Below are 16,914 nucleotides of genomic sequence, written 5' to 3'. Positions count from 1 at the left end.
ACAATTTCTGTAATTAAAATTGAATTCAGAAAATTAAGCAAAAAGAAAAGAAAAGACACGAAGTATTATTTGCATGTACCAGGACAAAGCTGCTGAGGAAACTGTCAATTCCTCCAACGTGGTATTCTGATTGAGTGGACAACTGATATTTTTGCTTTTCTGAAGCCATTAAAGTATGCTAACAGTGTTCAATAATATTCCAATAACCTATTATGGCCTATTCTAACAATTGGAAACAACACATCAGATTTGAAAGTACATAGCATTGGTGACGCTATGAAGAAATGGTGTAGCAGGAATGTAAACTAGTACAAACTCTTTTGTACAATACCAAAAAAAAGGTAAATATTACATACCTACCTGTTGTCCCATTAGTTCCAATGCTGAGGTTGTGATATACTTGGAAAAGTACACAAAACCAACCAATCAAATAAAACTGGAAACAACCCAATAATCATCAAAATGGGAATAGCTAAATATATACATACATCTACATAATAGGATTCCACGCAATTGCTAGAAAGGATTGAAGTAAATCCAAATGTGCTGATACAGAATATGTTTAAGAAAGATTATGCAGGAAAATAAAGCCAGGCAGTTGTTTTTAAAAAGACATCTATGCTAGAATATGCAGAAATAAATTTTTTCTTGATGTATACTCAAAAAACTTAACTTTAGAGGAAGTTTTAACCTTTGGGAAATGGGACTGGATGCCTGTAGGGTGGCTTACTTTTCATTTTATACTTCTGAGTATTTAATTCCCTCTACCTTGGGCATTTATTTTTGTTATTAATTTTTGTAAATAAAATAGAGTAAGAGTTGTTTGCTTACGTAAAACCACACTACAATCCCAATTTTTACTAATAGTTAAATGTTCCAATTCTGACCTATCAAAGAAAATGTTTTAAGAATTAATTTTCATGAAGGGCATGAAATATATAGCATCTTAAATATATATGCTGTAAAATGAACTGTTTGCTTTAATAGATTCTACTGTATGTATTTCTCTGGAAACTCCACAGGATTTAATAAAGAACTGGTATCTTTAGAAAGATGCTTTTTGGCTTACTCTATGGTTTTAATTAATTTCTTCCATAAATTGCTAATCAGTAAGGAAGGAAAGAGCAACTGATAATCAACCGTAATCTTATATCTACCTAATCATTCTTAAAAATTTTATATAAATATGCTTTGAAAATAAAACATGCAAGAGGACCCAATTAACTTTAAATTTTGAATCATGTTAGGGCTGAATCACTTAGATACCATGTATCACATGGTAAATTTTTCATTTGATAAACAAATAGTTTGAAAGAGTAATCATTCTTTTGTAATACATAATTTTGATTAGGTATTCAAAGTAGACATGATGTTTTAAACAGGTGATGATATAGGTATATATTTTTACTGTGACAAAATATATGCTAACAAAATGTAACACTTTAACCATTTTTAATTGTACAGGGCTTTAAGTATATTCACATTGTTGTGCAACCATCACCATCATCCATCTCCAGAACTTTTTCATCATCCCAAACTGAAAAAACAACTCCCAGTTACCTCTTCTACCCAGCCTCTGGCAACCACCACTGTGCTTTCTGTCTCTATGAATTCCACTACTCTAGGCACCTTGTATAAATGAAATTATGTATATACTATTTGTCTTTTTGTGATTGGCATTATTTCACTTAGCATAATGTCCTCAAGGTTTACAGAATTTACTTCCTTTTTAAGGATAAATATTCCATCGCAATATATATGCCACATTTTGTTTATCCATTCATCTGTCAATGGACTGTCAATAGAAACAACTTGTCATTAAAAACAACTTGGGTTATTTTTATGTATTTTTTTGAAGTCCCAAAAGTCTATACAAAACTTAAGCCAAATTCTGCAACAAAACATATCTTAAAATTTATATTTCTATTTTCTCCTCTCCTGGCTTCTTTTCCCGTCAAGAAACTACTAACTTTCACAAAATTCAATAGTGAAAGGTCTTATCTCCCAGGATGAAAACAGTTCTATGACTTTTTCTCCTGTAATTTAAACGACTGACTTGATTATGAGAACACTTGGACACAGGGCGGGGAGCATCACACACCGGGGCCTGTCGGGGGGTGGGGGGCTGGGGGGAGGGATGGCATTGGGAGAAATACCTAATGTTGATGGATGCAGCAAACCAACATGTCACATGTATACCTATGTAACAAACCAGCATGTTGTGCACATGTACCCTAGAACTTAAATTAAAAAAAAAAAAAGACTGACTTGATTATACATTCATTTGTTTAAACACTGCGATGGGTAGAGAGAAAGAGGGAAAGGCAGAGGCAACACCAGTGCCTGTGCTCCACAATCATAACAAAGTGCAACGAGCACTCATGTAACCTGGGAAGTCGGCCTGGGGCCACAGAGCAGAGGTGGTCTAAATTAGATATGAAGTTTCTCTTCAAGGAAGTCGGGGAATTGGATTAAAACATTCAAGCTGAAGGGTCAAAACAAATCCCTGTTTTAAGATGCCAAATAAAAGTAGGCACCTAGAAGGTCAGCGAACATGAACAAACTGCATGGTGCTGATGAGACCACAGGGCTTGGCATCCATTCCCCATTGGTTCAACAAGGCAACAACATCTGCATTGCTGGCTGCTGAAATGATCAAAAGACCTAAGGTGTGTGAGAGCTTTAACAAGCTTTCGGGCCCCATACAAAACTTCTTATCACAGATTTTTGTTCTAATATGCTAGAGCAGCAGTAGGCAAACATTTTCTAGAAAAGGCCAGATACACAGTAAATATTTTAGGCTTTATGGACCATAGCACAGGTCTGTGTCACAACTACTCACCTTTGACCTGGGAGTGCAAAAGCAGCCATAAACATAAATGACGAGTGTGGCTGTGTTCCAGTAAGATTTTATAATATATATGGAAACTGAAATTTGATTTCATCTAATTTTCAGGCGTCATCAAATATTCTGCCTTTGATTATTTTTTAACCATTAAAAATTGTATAAAACATTCTTAGCTTGCAGGCTATAAAAAACAGGCGAGGGCCAGATTCAGCCGGTAGGCCACCTGTCCTGTAGTTTAACAACTTGTAAGCCTCTTTAAAGGCATACGATTTCACAAAGATTAGAACAAATATGGAAGGATTATAGGATTTTGGTATCAACTTGGATCTGATGCTAGGCTCTGTCACTTACTAGCTATATAATATTAGACAAGTCACTTAAACATCTGTAAACCCCAGTTTAATCACTTGTAAAATGGGAGTAACAACCACATCAGAGGAGTTGGGTGTGAAGTACATGAACAAAATGCTAAATGCTGTGAGCTATTTTTTAAAGAGTTAGGCATGATAAAGTAAAAAATAAAATTTTATTTTTTTAATATACTACGTTCTTTCCTAAAAGGTTCACTTGCCAAAAATTTGGAAATATATTTTCATTTCCTAAGTAGAGGAAAAAAAATGAAGTAATTTCTGCCATAGACAGATGCCTTGGATTCCATTTTTACTAAGCTCTTAGCATTGTACAATGTTATCATGACACTTAGTTAATAATTTACCTCTTTTATCTTCTGATCATATTCTGTTCTCAATAACCCTTTTTTGTTCTCAATGTCATTTTTTGTTCTTTCCTCTTAAACTTCATATACAGAAGATCCATTTTTTTTTTACATAAAATCACAAGAAGGAAGTAGTGGCTGAAGCACCACTCATGACAAATGAGTGAGAAAAATAGTGGTTCCTTTTTGCTACAGCCATAATGCTCTATTTATTTAATTTCAAAGCAAGAAATTTACACAAATTAGGCACTCTTACAACCCTTACAAAATTAAAATGCATGATTTCTTTATATAGCCAGCCTGCAGATAGCAAAATATCAATGCCAGCCAGGCACGGTGGCTCACGCCTGTAATCCTAGCACTTTGGGAGGCTGAGGCGGGCAGATCACTTGAGGTCAGGAGTTCAAGACCACCCTGGCCAACATGGTGAAACCCTTTTTCTACTAAAAATACAAAAATTAGCCAGGCGTGGTGGTGCATGACTGTAATCCCAGCTACTCGGGACGCTGAGGCAGGAGAATCACTTGAATCCAGGAGGTGGAGGTTGCAGTGAGCCAAGATCGCGCCACTGCACTCCAGCCTGGGAGAAAGAGTAAGACTCTGCCTCAAAAAAAAAAGGGCCAGTACAGGGATGGTGGGTACATTTGTGTTGCTCTTTAATATTCAGATACTGATTTAAAGCAACCCAAAGTCTTAATTCAGTATTTCCCATCATATTACTCTTTTAAGAAATTCCTTTCCTTTGTCTATTTTATGAAAATACTAAAAAACAAAAAAAACTCCGCCCTTGTTTTCTGAAGGTACTCTGGGCAGTTTTCATGGTAACAATTCCCTACCTCCAGTTAATACACAGGAAAAGATCAAGCTTACTTCCATAACTGTCTTCTGTCCTTCCAGAAGCAGGAAGCCGCAATTGCAAGAGAATGCCATCTCTAAACTGAATGCTTGGTGTAAGTCCTCCGCAGAGTGCCAGGCTAGGTCAGGGCTCCTGCGTAGGGCTTGAGGCTCCTGTAAGCAGAGGCCAGCACACTGGCCCATACCCTCCCCAGGGATATCGTCAACCTTAATGCCTGGGACAGTGCCTGCCTGCCTCCCTCAGGCATATGTGTTAACAGGGTTAGAAGACTGGGTCCCTTTGGAAAGAATGGACAACACAGTCTACCACCGAGACCCACAACCTTCTGAATTCATCAGCAAAGTGAATAAAGGGGCTGTAGAAAGGATCACCACAGAGCAAGCTATGGGTTGATCCCAATTCTCTTGGGCCTAGTGGCGAGAAAAGTGGATCTGTGAACAGGGCCAGGAACCATAAAGGAATCAATACTTCACTGGGCAATTTTTGCTCTTCACAAGAAATATCCTAGGATCCTTACAACTCACACTGGAGCCTGAAATCTAAAAACAGACAAGGCCTTCCATTCATGAGAGTCTGCGGTTTCCCACAAAAGATGAAGAGAAAAAACTAACCCAACATCCTACATACCAGGTGAGACTTTTCTCTGAAGTACCACCAATGTAGCTGTGGCCAGCTTTTTCCAAAGTCCTCCCATTCACTCAGGAGGCACCGTGGTTTCCAAAGGGAAACCTTCTACTGAAGCACTGACCCTGATCCTCCCTTACTCATTTTGCTTGGGGACCTCCTAAACTACTCAGAACTTTCACAGCCTGCAATAGTACCCACTCCCTGTACCCATGACACCTTCACCTTCTCCTCCTCTTTATGTATTTCCATATTCAGCCTGACCATCGCATCACTCTCTTGACAGCACCCCAATTCCCCAGTCCTTTACTTCAGACAGTTCCTGTTTCCCTTTCCAGACACACTTATTTCAAGGGCTCTCCACTTAATCCGGTCTCATTTTCTCTTCAACTCTGTCATCTGGCTGCTGCTCTAAACTCTGTACCAACTGTTCTCTCCAAGGTTACTAACCATTTCTTGGTGGCTACATCCAAAAGGCACTTTTCCGTTCTCCATCTATCTACCCTGACCTTTCTGCATCCTTCAAAATCACTGATGACTTCCTCCTTGACATTCATCCTTCCTTTGGCTTCACAGATATCACCTTCTATTTTTTGCCCACCCTGCCTCCTCTGGCTATACTGTCTCCTTCATAGAATCCTGTTCCTTCCCCACCTCTTGTAAATACTGCTTTTTCCAGTTTTCTACTTGCCCTAGACATTTTCCCTAGGTGAGTCCCTCAATAATAATAGTGATAGTAGCATCAGCCGAAATGTACTAAAAGCATGTACTATGTGCTACCTGTTATTCTAAGCCTTTAAATCAAATTGATTGAAAGGCAATGATATCTCTGTAACTGTGCCTATGAAGTAGGAACTGTTAACACTTATTATTCAGAGGAGATAGAGCCACGGTCATATGGTGCACAGGGGAAAGAATGGGGACTAGATTCCCTGAGGATCACCCTAGGGCCTGTGTTCTTCATGCCTCTGCTGCTCCCATGGCTTCAAGTAACAACTATGTGGTTGTGGATCTCATATTGACAACTTTGACCTAGATCTTCCTGACCAAGGTCCAAGTCCATGTGTCCAGCTATCTAATGGGTCTCTTCCTGGGGATGATCCATAATCACCTCAAGATACACACATGCAGAACATCAGTTTACTCTCACAAATTCTAGCAATCTGTAACCAGCTGCCTTCTTCAAACCCAAGCATCCTCTTAGATAGCTCCACACACAAACTCCACACACAAAGCTCACCTTCCACACACAAACGTAAACAGGTCCTGTTCCATCTCTCATTCTCCTTGGATCTAAACCTAAGTTATCACTTTACTATACATCTGTGACACTTATCTTTTAAAATGAACTAAAGCATTACAATAAAAACAAAGCATTTTAATAGTATTATGTTATGAATGACATAAATATCAAACAACAGGTAAAAATACAGGATCTGGCAAAACTTGGCATTTTCTCAGCAGCACACATTAAGTTCACTTGAAAAACACTGTGTTTTAAAATAGCATGTACTTAGCTGGATTTAAGAACAGCAACATTTTCACTGCAAAGGCTGCTAGGATGACTTTAGTCCCAGAAACCTTGCATGTATATAATTCAGGACAGTATATAGAATGACTTGATGTTTTCTGGTTCACTACCCCAGCTCATTCATTCATACAACTACAACTTATGATAAAGTCAAATTTTAGCCATTCCCTTACATTTCCTCCTGTGTTTTCAGTAAGTCTACATCTGACACAGACTCATGTAAGGTGTCATGATAATAGTATTACTGGCTATTATTTATTAAGTGCATACAATGAGCCACATACTATATACTAAGGCTTTCTATGCATATCAAAAGTGTGAATATAGCCAACACCCAATGAATAATTTCTATGGGAGAGGCATCTTTTATTTAAATTCTACAATAACCCCACGAGGAATATATTACTATTAATCTCATTTTAGAGGTGTAGATCATGAATGTCTAAGGTTACACTAAGTAGATGACATGGCAGGGATATGCAGTTAGAAGGTGTGACTCCAGAGTTGATGCTCTTTATCACTCTGTCTTTCAGCCCCATGCCATGATCTTCAGGGTGTGGAAATGAAATTGATTTCAAGGTGGAGGGGGCAAGATAATAATCTCTTAAAAACAATATAAGCCTAAGTAATCCAACAGAGGTCTCACTACCTGGCTTTACTCTGACGTGATCATCTCCTTCAATTTAATAACTGACTCATAAGCCTTTCTTTGACATTATCTAAATACAATGGCAGTACCAAACAGGGATGGTCTGCAACAATTATCACAGCTGCCAAAGTTCCAGGGAAGTAGCTGTGGGTACAGAAAATCTAGTTTGCAGGGTTTTAGAGATGATCATCTTCACAGTTTCTCATCTGATAAACAGTGCCTTCTATGACATCCAGCATCCGTTACAGTGAGAAAGTAATAACTTTGGCATATCTTAAGACTCCTGGGATCAGAAACAAGAATTGGTAAGTACAAGTTAAAAAGAAACAAAAAAAGAGAAAGAGCCACAATGCTTCATTTATCTATCCGTATTTCTCCATTCTGGATTTTCTATGAGTTCTGTTTTTAAGCTCATTTTTGTCAATATATCTGATTGAGAAAGATACCAAACAAGTCCCAGGTGAGACTGCACCATAGCAACAGGCTTGCCAGGAATTCTTTGGGGAGCAGAATCTCAGAAAAGTATTTGATTGCCTCTTCACACTCTTGATTACAACACACCGAGCTGTTAAACTAAATTGTAAGCCATTAGTGTACTGAATGAACTTTAAAAACTAAACTACCCGATATGAAGATATTTTTCACACATACAATCACACTGAGATGTGTTTAATTGTTTGTGGCCCATTTCCCTCTTATTTAGAAAATAAGGCAGACATCTTTAAGCTATTTCAAAACTTGCCAATGTCACAGTGTAATAATGTGATAAATAAGACATTGCCCTTTATCACTAGTAAATATTGAATCTTGGCTCTAATTCATAAATGTCTTTAATCGTTCACTGTTAATTATGACAGAATATAAATGCCCTGTCCTTAGAATTTGATCAAGAGTTTTAAAGTATCTTGAGTTAGATCAGCAGTGGCCAAAATAAGCAAGCTATGGAAAAAACCAAGCTCAGTCTCAGAGTAGATTATACTTGGACTTGGCCTATTAGCTCAGCTGGGATGGTATTTTGAGAACAAACAAAAAAATAGGCCACAGAAGAAAAAACCAGTTTATGTCTGTGGGTTGTACAACTCAAAGTGTCAGCCACCCTACGAATTATATCATGATCAAAAGTGAGACCAGGTGAGGATACAGGTGGCATGGACAAAACCCATGACAATCAGAAAATCAACCACAGGCAAATCCAGATGAGTGTGAAGTACTATTACCATCCATCTTCACATCCAAATACAAGACATTTAACAAACATTTCCCACACTTGGGTATAAATTGTGTTGCAGGCAGTAAAACATTTCAGAAATATTTAAATCAAAGAACAGAGAAGCATTTATGTAAGGCTATTTTTATACAACCAATTCTTAGTTATTGATGCTAATAGAGCTATCCAGTGGTGTGTGTCTACTCCAAATTATTTACACTAATATTTGTAGTGCAGAGTATGATGTTTCTGTAGCAGATCTAATTACATTTTGCTTTATTATTAAGATGAGCTAACATTTCTTTAATATACACATGTATGGGAAAGGTGTTGTCCCTAAAGCCTGCTAGGCAGGAGAATAGCTGGCTCACAATTACAAAGACACCACAGACAGGCTTCAGAGAAAAAGAACGGACTGAACAACTCAAACCTTAATTGCTTTATAAGCACTCATAATTTACATAAGACTGGTACAGGTCACTAGGTATTGGTACAGATCATTTTTGCTGATGTTGCATGTCACCTTCTTAGGAGCCTGGGAAGCTTCCTCAACTACCTGGAGAACAATTAGAAAATATCATTTCACTAAATAAAACATGTACTAACGTTTAAACATGGCTTTTAAGAAGAGATATATTCTTTGGAAGCTATTCATATTAAAATATTCAGGATTATTTATTTTAAACAAGTAAATAGCAAATAATCATAATAGAAACATGCACTGTGCAAGCATTATGTAGTGGACCCCTGTTGTTCTTGCTACCTAACATCTTTGTACCTTTCTTCTAGGTGTGGCATTTTGATTTTTATCTAAAGAAACTACCTTCCCTATTCTTGGGCTGTAAGAGTTTGGTATATTAAGAGTAGGGTTGTTCGAGGTATAGAGAAAGTGGCAAGACCAATGGATAGCAATTTTTGATGAAGAATCATTTCTGGCAGGGCACAGTGGCTCACGCCTGCAATCCCAGCACTTTGGGAGGCTGACGCAGGCGGATCACGAGGTCAGGAGATCGAGACCATCCTGGCTAACACGGTGAAACCCCGTCTTTACTAAAAATACAAAAAATTAGCCGGGCATGGTGGCGGGCACCTGTAGTCCCAGCTACTCGGGAGGCTGAGATAGGAGAATGGCGTGAACCTGGAAGGCGGAGCTTGCAGTGAGCCAAGATTGCACCACTGCACTCCAGCCTGGGCAACAGTGCTAGACTCCGTCTCAAAAAAAAAAAAAAAAAAGAATTATTTCTGAGTGAATACTAAGAAAGGGAACTGAAGGACAGGAGTTTGTGGCCTAAGAATATAATGTCTAAAGGAAATGCAAGATGAGAAAGCCAAGGGACTGCCCTACCAGAGACTGGATGGGCTGTCTAGGTAGATACTGAAGTCACCTGGAGACCCACAGCAGGAGGTGAACTGGAGAAGGTGGCCATGAGCTGAATCTTCAGCGAATGACAGTGAGTGCCAGAAGGCTACTGAATGTCAGGAGAGAGGAGGAAGCATGGTAAAGCCAGGCATGGAAGTCTCAAAGGAGCCAGGGACGTGTAAAGGCAGGCAACAACCGGGGGGCAAGGAGAATGCTGACCCCACCTACTTAACTTGAGAACACAGAGGGCAGGAGAATAACCAGATGTTAAAGAAATAAATTCATGTCTATCCCATGTCCCAAATATATGCAACCCATTCCAACATCTCCAAAAGTCTCAAACCATTACAGCATCAACTAGAAGGGTCAAATCTCACATAAATCTCATCACTCAAAAATCCCAAATCTCATCATCTAAACATCCAAATCAGGTACAGGGAAGACTTGAGTATAACACATCCTGGAGCAAAATTCTTCTCCAACTATTGATTCTGTGAAGCTAAAAGATAAGTTATCTGCTTCCAAAATACAGTGGTGGGATAGACATAGGATAATAGTTATGACACTCTCATTCCAAAAGGAAAAAAAAAAGGAAAGAATAAAGGAGTCACCTTTCCCAAATAATTTCAAAACCCAGTGGGACAAGGTTTAAAGTCTGAGACTATGACTCTAGGCCAAAGCTGTATCCTTGAAGTCATTTTTCCTTTTCTTTAAGGGTACCACATATTTGCAACTGAGCACTGTTTTGACAAGCCTGTACAGTTTGGGAAGTCTAACAGCTTTCCTATATTTCAACCTGTCTCTGTCCTTTTCAGTTCAAGCTGGTAGCATTTTTGCTGATACAACATTTTCAAAAAACTTGTGGGTTTCCTGTGTATTTGTGCCATTAAACAAGTGGGTCCTCCACAGATCTTCCCTGGAAAATTTCATCTCCACTCCTGATTTCTGCGGAGTCACATGCCTGATATCTTCAGCACTAGTCAAAGGTTATCTAGTTACATCCTTGGCGTTCTCTCTGGAGCACTTTCTTAAAAGTGAATCTCCTAATTTTACCATTTTTTGCAACCTGGATAGGCTGAGAATTTTCCAAATTATCAAACTGTGATTCATTTTTGCTTGAGAGGTTTCCCCTTGATTTGTTTTTCCTCTCACATTTTGTTATTAGCAGCAAGAAGAAACCAGGCTGTACCTTCTACGCTCTGCTTGGAAATCTCTTTACCTAAATATCCAAGTCCATCATTTACATGCTTTCTACAGGACTGGGAGAGACAATTCAGCTAAGTTTTCTACCAGTATTGGCATATCTTGTTTCACTGCACTTCGCTTCATTACTCTCTGGCTATCGCATCTTTTACAAATTGAAGGTCTGTGGAAACCCTGAGTTGAGCAAGTCTACTGGCACATTTTTTTCCAACAATATGTGCTTATTTCACTAGCATTTTTAGCAATACAGTTTTAAATTAAGGCATGTACATTGGTTTTTAGACATAAGGCATGTACATTGGTTTTTAGACATAAGGTAATAGACTACAGTATAGTGTAAACATAACTTTTATGTGCACTGGGAAACCAAAAAAATTTATGTCTCACTTTATTGGAATATTAGCTTTATTGCGGTGGTCTAGTACTGAACCAGTATCACCAAGGTATGCCTGTAAATATTAAGAATCACCTTTCTTTCCTCTAGTTTCCAATTACGTATTCCTCATTTCCTTCTGAGCTCTCACCAGAACCACCTTTAATACCCACATTTCTACCAACGTTTTGTTTAAAGCAATCTAGGCTTTCCCTATCATGGGGCTAAAAATTATTCCAGACTCTACCCATTATCCAATTCCACAGCAATTCCACATTTTTAGGTATTTGTTACAGCAGACTCCCCTTCCTGATGCCAAACTCTGTAGTAGCATCCTATGACTGCTATAACGAATCACCACAAACCTGGTGGAATAAAACAACAAAAATGTATTCTCACAGTTCTAGAAACCAGAAATCAGAAATCAGTTTCACTGGGCCGAAATCAAGGTGTAAGCTGGGACGTACTCATTCCAGAGGCTGTAGGGAAAAACCTCTTATTTGCCCCTTACAGGCTCTGGGGACAGCTGGCATTCCCTGGCTTGCAGCCACATCACTCCAATCCCTGCCTCCACCTTCACAGAGCCTTCTCGTGTGTGTGTCTCTCTCTGCCTCTCTCATAGACAGATACTTGTGATGGCATTTAGAACTCACCTGGATAATCCAGGATAATCTCCCCATCTCATGATTTTTTAACTTATTTACACCCATAAAGTTTTGAAATAAGATAACATTTATAGGCTCCAAGCGTTGGGATAATAAATCTCTGGGGAGGAGAGCATTATTCTGCGTCCCACAATCAGTTTAGAGAGACAGCATATTAATTTATAATAAGACTATCCTGTCTATAAAAAAGTTATAGTTGTTTCAAAATTACTACTTAATATCGCAAAAGCTGCAAAATTACTTTTCTGAAGCTAATATGTAAATGTGAGATACTTATTTTGACTTTTTCACTTATGAATAAGTATAATTAACTTTTAAACATAATTTTAAAAATGAGGTTGATGGTACAGCTAAGTAGAATAAGTACTGGTAAATTAGCAAATATAAATAGTTGCAAAGATTTAAAAAATACTTCTGCATAAAGTAAAAATATTTTAGAAACAGATATGCCTTTATTTTAGAAATTACTCTTTAGGAAAATACTATTTTCCCTTAGGAGTTAAGAGTAAATAAATGGCTGTTATCTCTTTTAACTCTTGGTTATGTTTCAGTCTTTAGGTTGAGGAAGGGCGAGGGCGATTGAATACCAGAAGGGAGAATGCTGACTGAGATGGTTTTAGTAGAGCAACAGGCAGCTAAGTTTCTGTCAATATGATCAATTACCTTGGGAATCGCTTCACAGTCTAGCAATTGGCACCCCCACTTGCACTGTCCACTACAGGGAAGAGGGAAGATTCAGAGAGGCAATGGTAATGCTAATTAATGTTTTTTTCTCTAACAACCTAGAGGCAAACAGTTTGGGGTTTTCTGTCTAGAGCTTTAATGGCCAAATAAAACTGTGTGCCTATTTAATAGCTCTAATTACTTTTATAAAGTTGACCCAAAGACCACAGGTCTGATAGGATTCTTACTATTCTTTTCCACATAAGCCTAAAAGCAAATCAGAGTTACATTAGAGAATAATAATTAATACTTAATAGTGAAAATAATAATGACAACTAAGTAACTGTATTTGTAAAATCTTATTCTAAAAATGGTGATTCATGCACAGTAATTTGAATATATGGTCACATATTTTATATTAAAAAACATAAATAACACAGCAAGACAATGTAGTCTTCTTTCTTTGTTATGTGTATCTTTAAAAGGCCAGGTTGCCTAGGTTGTAAATTCCCAGAAGGGCACCACATTTGTTTCCCAGACATTTATAAGCTTTCTCTCAAATTATTCATTTTGTAATTCTAAACTAACAATAAATATTACTTCGTAAATGTACCTAAATCAATAAATGTCCAATCCTGCACAAATGTAAAATCCACAGTTTGAGAACTTGAGTGATAAAAAGTTTCAAACACTGTTTCTCACTGCGACACAGAATTGCAGGAATTCTCCATTAAGCCTGAGAAGTAGACAGGCCCCACCAGTCTATCAGAACAGACAGTGTCTTACATTAACATGATCCCAAGTTGCCACCTTTGCTGAGAGTGCAGCCAAACAGCAGGACTAGAAATCACACCCCATCAGGGAGTCAGCCCTGGTGGCAAAGTGCTTTTTGGGTCACACTGTGTTTGTCCAAGGACTCACAACCACCGTTTGAAAACTGCTTTACAGAACATTTTCTGGGGTGATGAAAATGTTGTATATATTGATTATGGTTACATGACTACATTCATTTGTCAAAACTCATTAAATTTTATTTTACATAAATTATACCTCAGTAAGCTTGCCTTTAAAAACATTAACACACATGTCCACATTTTCTTTTTATTAAGTTATGACTTTGTAAGCTATAAGTGACATTCTTACAACTCTGGCAAAATACTGCTATAGATTCATTCATGAATCCACTTTGATACACATTACAAATAGACTTCTGTGTTTGAAGCAACATTTTTCCACATTAATAGATTGTTTAACTTCTTCTTGGCAGAAAAATAATGTTTTACTCTGAGAGATCTATAAATGTAACCTTCTTTAGAGAGCAGAGCCATAGATGGAGCCTTAGGAGAGTGAGATTTTGATCTTCCATCTGTGCCTGACCCTCCTATGTTGGACAATACTACTCCCATTAGCGACACTGCTGTGAGATAAAATATTACTTACATTAGGTTGAATAATTTTAAAACCACAACCATGCATTTATTAGGCATAATCTTAAGTAGTTTTCACAACCTAAATGTTTTGTTTCTGTAAATTCACAGAATTTAAGCAATAATGGAAAAAAAACATGTTTTATGAAAATAAACCACTATCCCTTCAATAAAATCATCGGAATTAAATCAAGAAAACTTTTTAAACTTTTGTGAATAAATGCAAAATATGAGTGTTGAAATATTAATGACCCTTTCCATACTGGTCAACACGGAAGATTAAAATACTGGGCTATTCAGTTGAATCAATCTTTACCTCCTCCCTCTGCTTATTAAAATATTATAAGAAAAAAAGTTCTCTGTTTTGAATTCCAAGCAGAGGGGCAATGGCACCTAACCACCTGCAGGCCCAGCAGCCCTTAGTGTGTGGAATAGCAAAGGGTGGGGAAAGAGGTCTAAATCTAGGGGTGGCGGTGGGGAGGAACATATTCAACCAAAGCACTCGTCCCTCACAGGGGCGTAGGTGAAGGGCCACTAAACGATTTCCCAAAAACTCTGAAAAATATTGTAAATAAAATTTAAAAGGATTAAAAAGCAGACTACACTGACTCAAGCCTATTTTTTAGACATGAAATAAAATATGATCCACCCCTGTAAAAGTACCATTCTGATAATACTGAAAATTTAATTTACTTTTGGAAGGAGAATTTTTATTATTTTTATGTGCAGAAAACTCAACTGTGTACATTTAACCCAGTTTAGTGGCAAGTCCTTTAGCGTTTGCCCTTTCCAGCTTGGCAAAGCAAGCCACAGACTCGGAACCCAGGACACTGCCTCCCCAGTGATGGTGGATCTCATCATATCTATCATTGTAATTGATCCTGATAGTTTCCACCAGCTAAGCGAAGCTCCTTTGTCTTCCAAGTTAACCTGTGTGACGGCAACAGTGGTGCAGGGTCTTCCTATGCACAGACATCCCAGGCTTGCCTTCCCCTTGATAATGCAGTCAAGGACCCCCATTTTAGGACATAAGGCAAGCAGGAAGACAACTGGCTCAATGGGATCCATGTCATGTGCGATCACCACCAGCTGAGCCTTCTTGTTCTCCAAAGGTGGTGACAATGTTAACCCCTACTCGAAGGACAGGTGGTCTCTTAATGGGGATGTTCCCTTTGCTGGCGGCTTTCTTCTCAGCCCAGGCCAAGTCTCTGCTTCTTCTCTTGCTTTGTCTCTGGTCAGTACTTATGGGCCAGCTTAAGCAGCTGAGTAGCTGCTTGGCGGTCCACGGCCGGGGTGAACTGGTTAATCGCAAGAGGCACTTTCAGCTCTGGATAGAGGACAGCTCTTTGCTGCTGCAACCTGATGTAGTAGCAGGGGCATTTGACAAAGTGGGTTAAGATCCCATTTGGGCTAGATGTCCTATCCAATGCCAAAATTCTCAGGTTTTTTCTCAAACAGGGGATCCATCACTTTCTTGGCCTCCTGCTTCTCTGCAACAACAGCGGCCAGGGCCACCTTCTTCCCCTTGGCCTTCTTTCCTTTTGGCATCTTGGGTGGCTGGAGGAGTGAAACTTAACATTTATGAAGTTGAATAATCTAAAGGAATTTCTTCAGGGTTAACATAAAGAAGCCAAATAAAAATATTAAATTTTTCCACAGGGTTAAAATTTTACTTATGCACAAATTTTGTTTTTTCATAAATATGAGTATAACTGTTCCAATCTTAAAATACTCTTGAAGCATAAGATGTTATTTCCATAATCCTGGTCCTCAAATAGATGAGTCAGGCTTGATTTTATTAAAACTACCAATACAGGCTCCTTATGTTATTTCAATAAAATTGTTTCCTGTACAGAGTACTCCACAGGCAGTTAATTGTCTGAATCCCTGTCTGCCATTCAAAAGGCTTTATTCTAGTCATAGTGGATTACGTCGCACATATTTTTCTCCAATAGAAAAATAAATGTTAAGATGAACAAATCTAAAACAAAATTTTTATATCCAACAGCTTCACCCAGCCTCAGCACAGACTTGAACTCCGGTCTTGAGCCTTGTTGGCTTCACGGAGCTTCACTCCTCGACGCTCAGCCTAATGTGTGGTCTTGTTTCTTTCACTCAGGTGTCTGCTCAAAAATATTTTATGGGTGCCCAATATTAAGCTGCATACTGGAGTTTTGTAAAACAGTGTCTATCTAAGAGTCTGTGCTCTATAGAAGCTGATAATCTAGTTTAAGCCAGGATCTTACTGTGATTCTTAAAAACATGTTAATATGTTTTAAAAAGTCAACTTTATTGAGATATAACTTACATGCAATAAAATGCACCCATTTTAAAGGCACAGTGTTAGGGGTTTTACTAAATGTACACAACAACGAGCCACAGCTCCAATTAGATTCAGAATATTTTGGTCATGCCACCATCCTGCAAAATTGCCTTAGCTCCTTTGCAGTACTGCCCCTCCCTTTGTTCCCCAGCAATCATGGACTTGCTTTCTGTTGTTACAGATTAATTCTGCCTGCTCTAAAATTTCTATCAATGGAGTAAATCAGTACGTACTCTTTTATGTTTGGCTTACTTCCTTCACTCAGCAGATTTTTGAGATTCATCCATGGTGCATGTATCAATGGTTGGGTTCTTTTTTCTTGTTGTATGTTATGAATATAATTTATTAATTCACCCAGTGACAGACAATTAAGTGGTTTCTAGTTTGGTGGGTATTTGTGAATAACAGTGCTATGAACATTCTAGACAAGTTTTTGTGTGGACATACTTTTTCTTTTATTCTTAGGTGTG

The 16,914-nt window shown here is 38.1% G+C and overlaps 1 protein-coding gene and 1 long non-coding RNA gene across 2 annotated transcripts in view; both read right to left on the bottom strand.

Moving 5' to 3' along the window:
• PKP4 (plakophilin 4) overlaps positions 1-16,914 on the bottom strand; it is a 227,178-nt gene that overhangs the window by 117,831 nt on the left and 92,433 nt on the right. The gene's annotated exons all lie outside the window — the stretch shown is intronic.
• LOC134728728 (uncharacterized) overlaps positions 4,286-16,914 on the bottom strand; it is a 33,919-nt gene continuing 21,290 nt past the window's right edge. The window contains exon 2 of the long non-coding RNA XR_010109467.1: positions 4,286-15,678. This is a non-coding gene — a long non-coding RNA (uncharacterized LOC134728728). The remainder of the gene's footprint in view (positions 15,679-16,914) is intronic.

Source organism: Pan paniscus, chromosome 13 (assembly GCF_029289425.2).
Source record: "Pan paniscus chromosome 13, NHGRI_mPanPan1-v2.0_pri, whole genome shotgun sequence".
In the NCBI taxonomy this organism is placed as follows: domain Eukaryota; kingdom Metazoa; phylum Chordata; class Mammalia; order Primates; family Hominidae; genus Pan; species Pan paniscus.
This window is presented reverse-complemented; position numbering and strand designations above follow the sequence as displayed.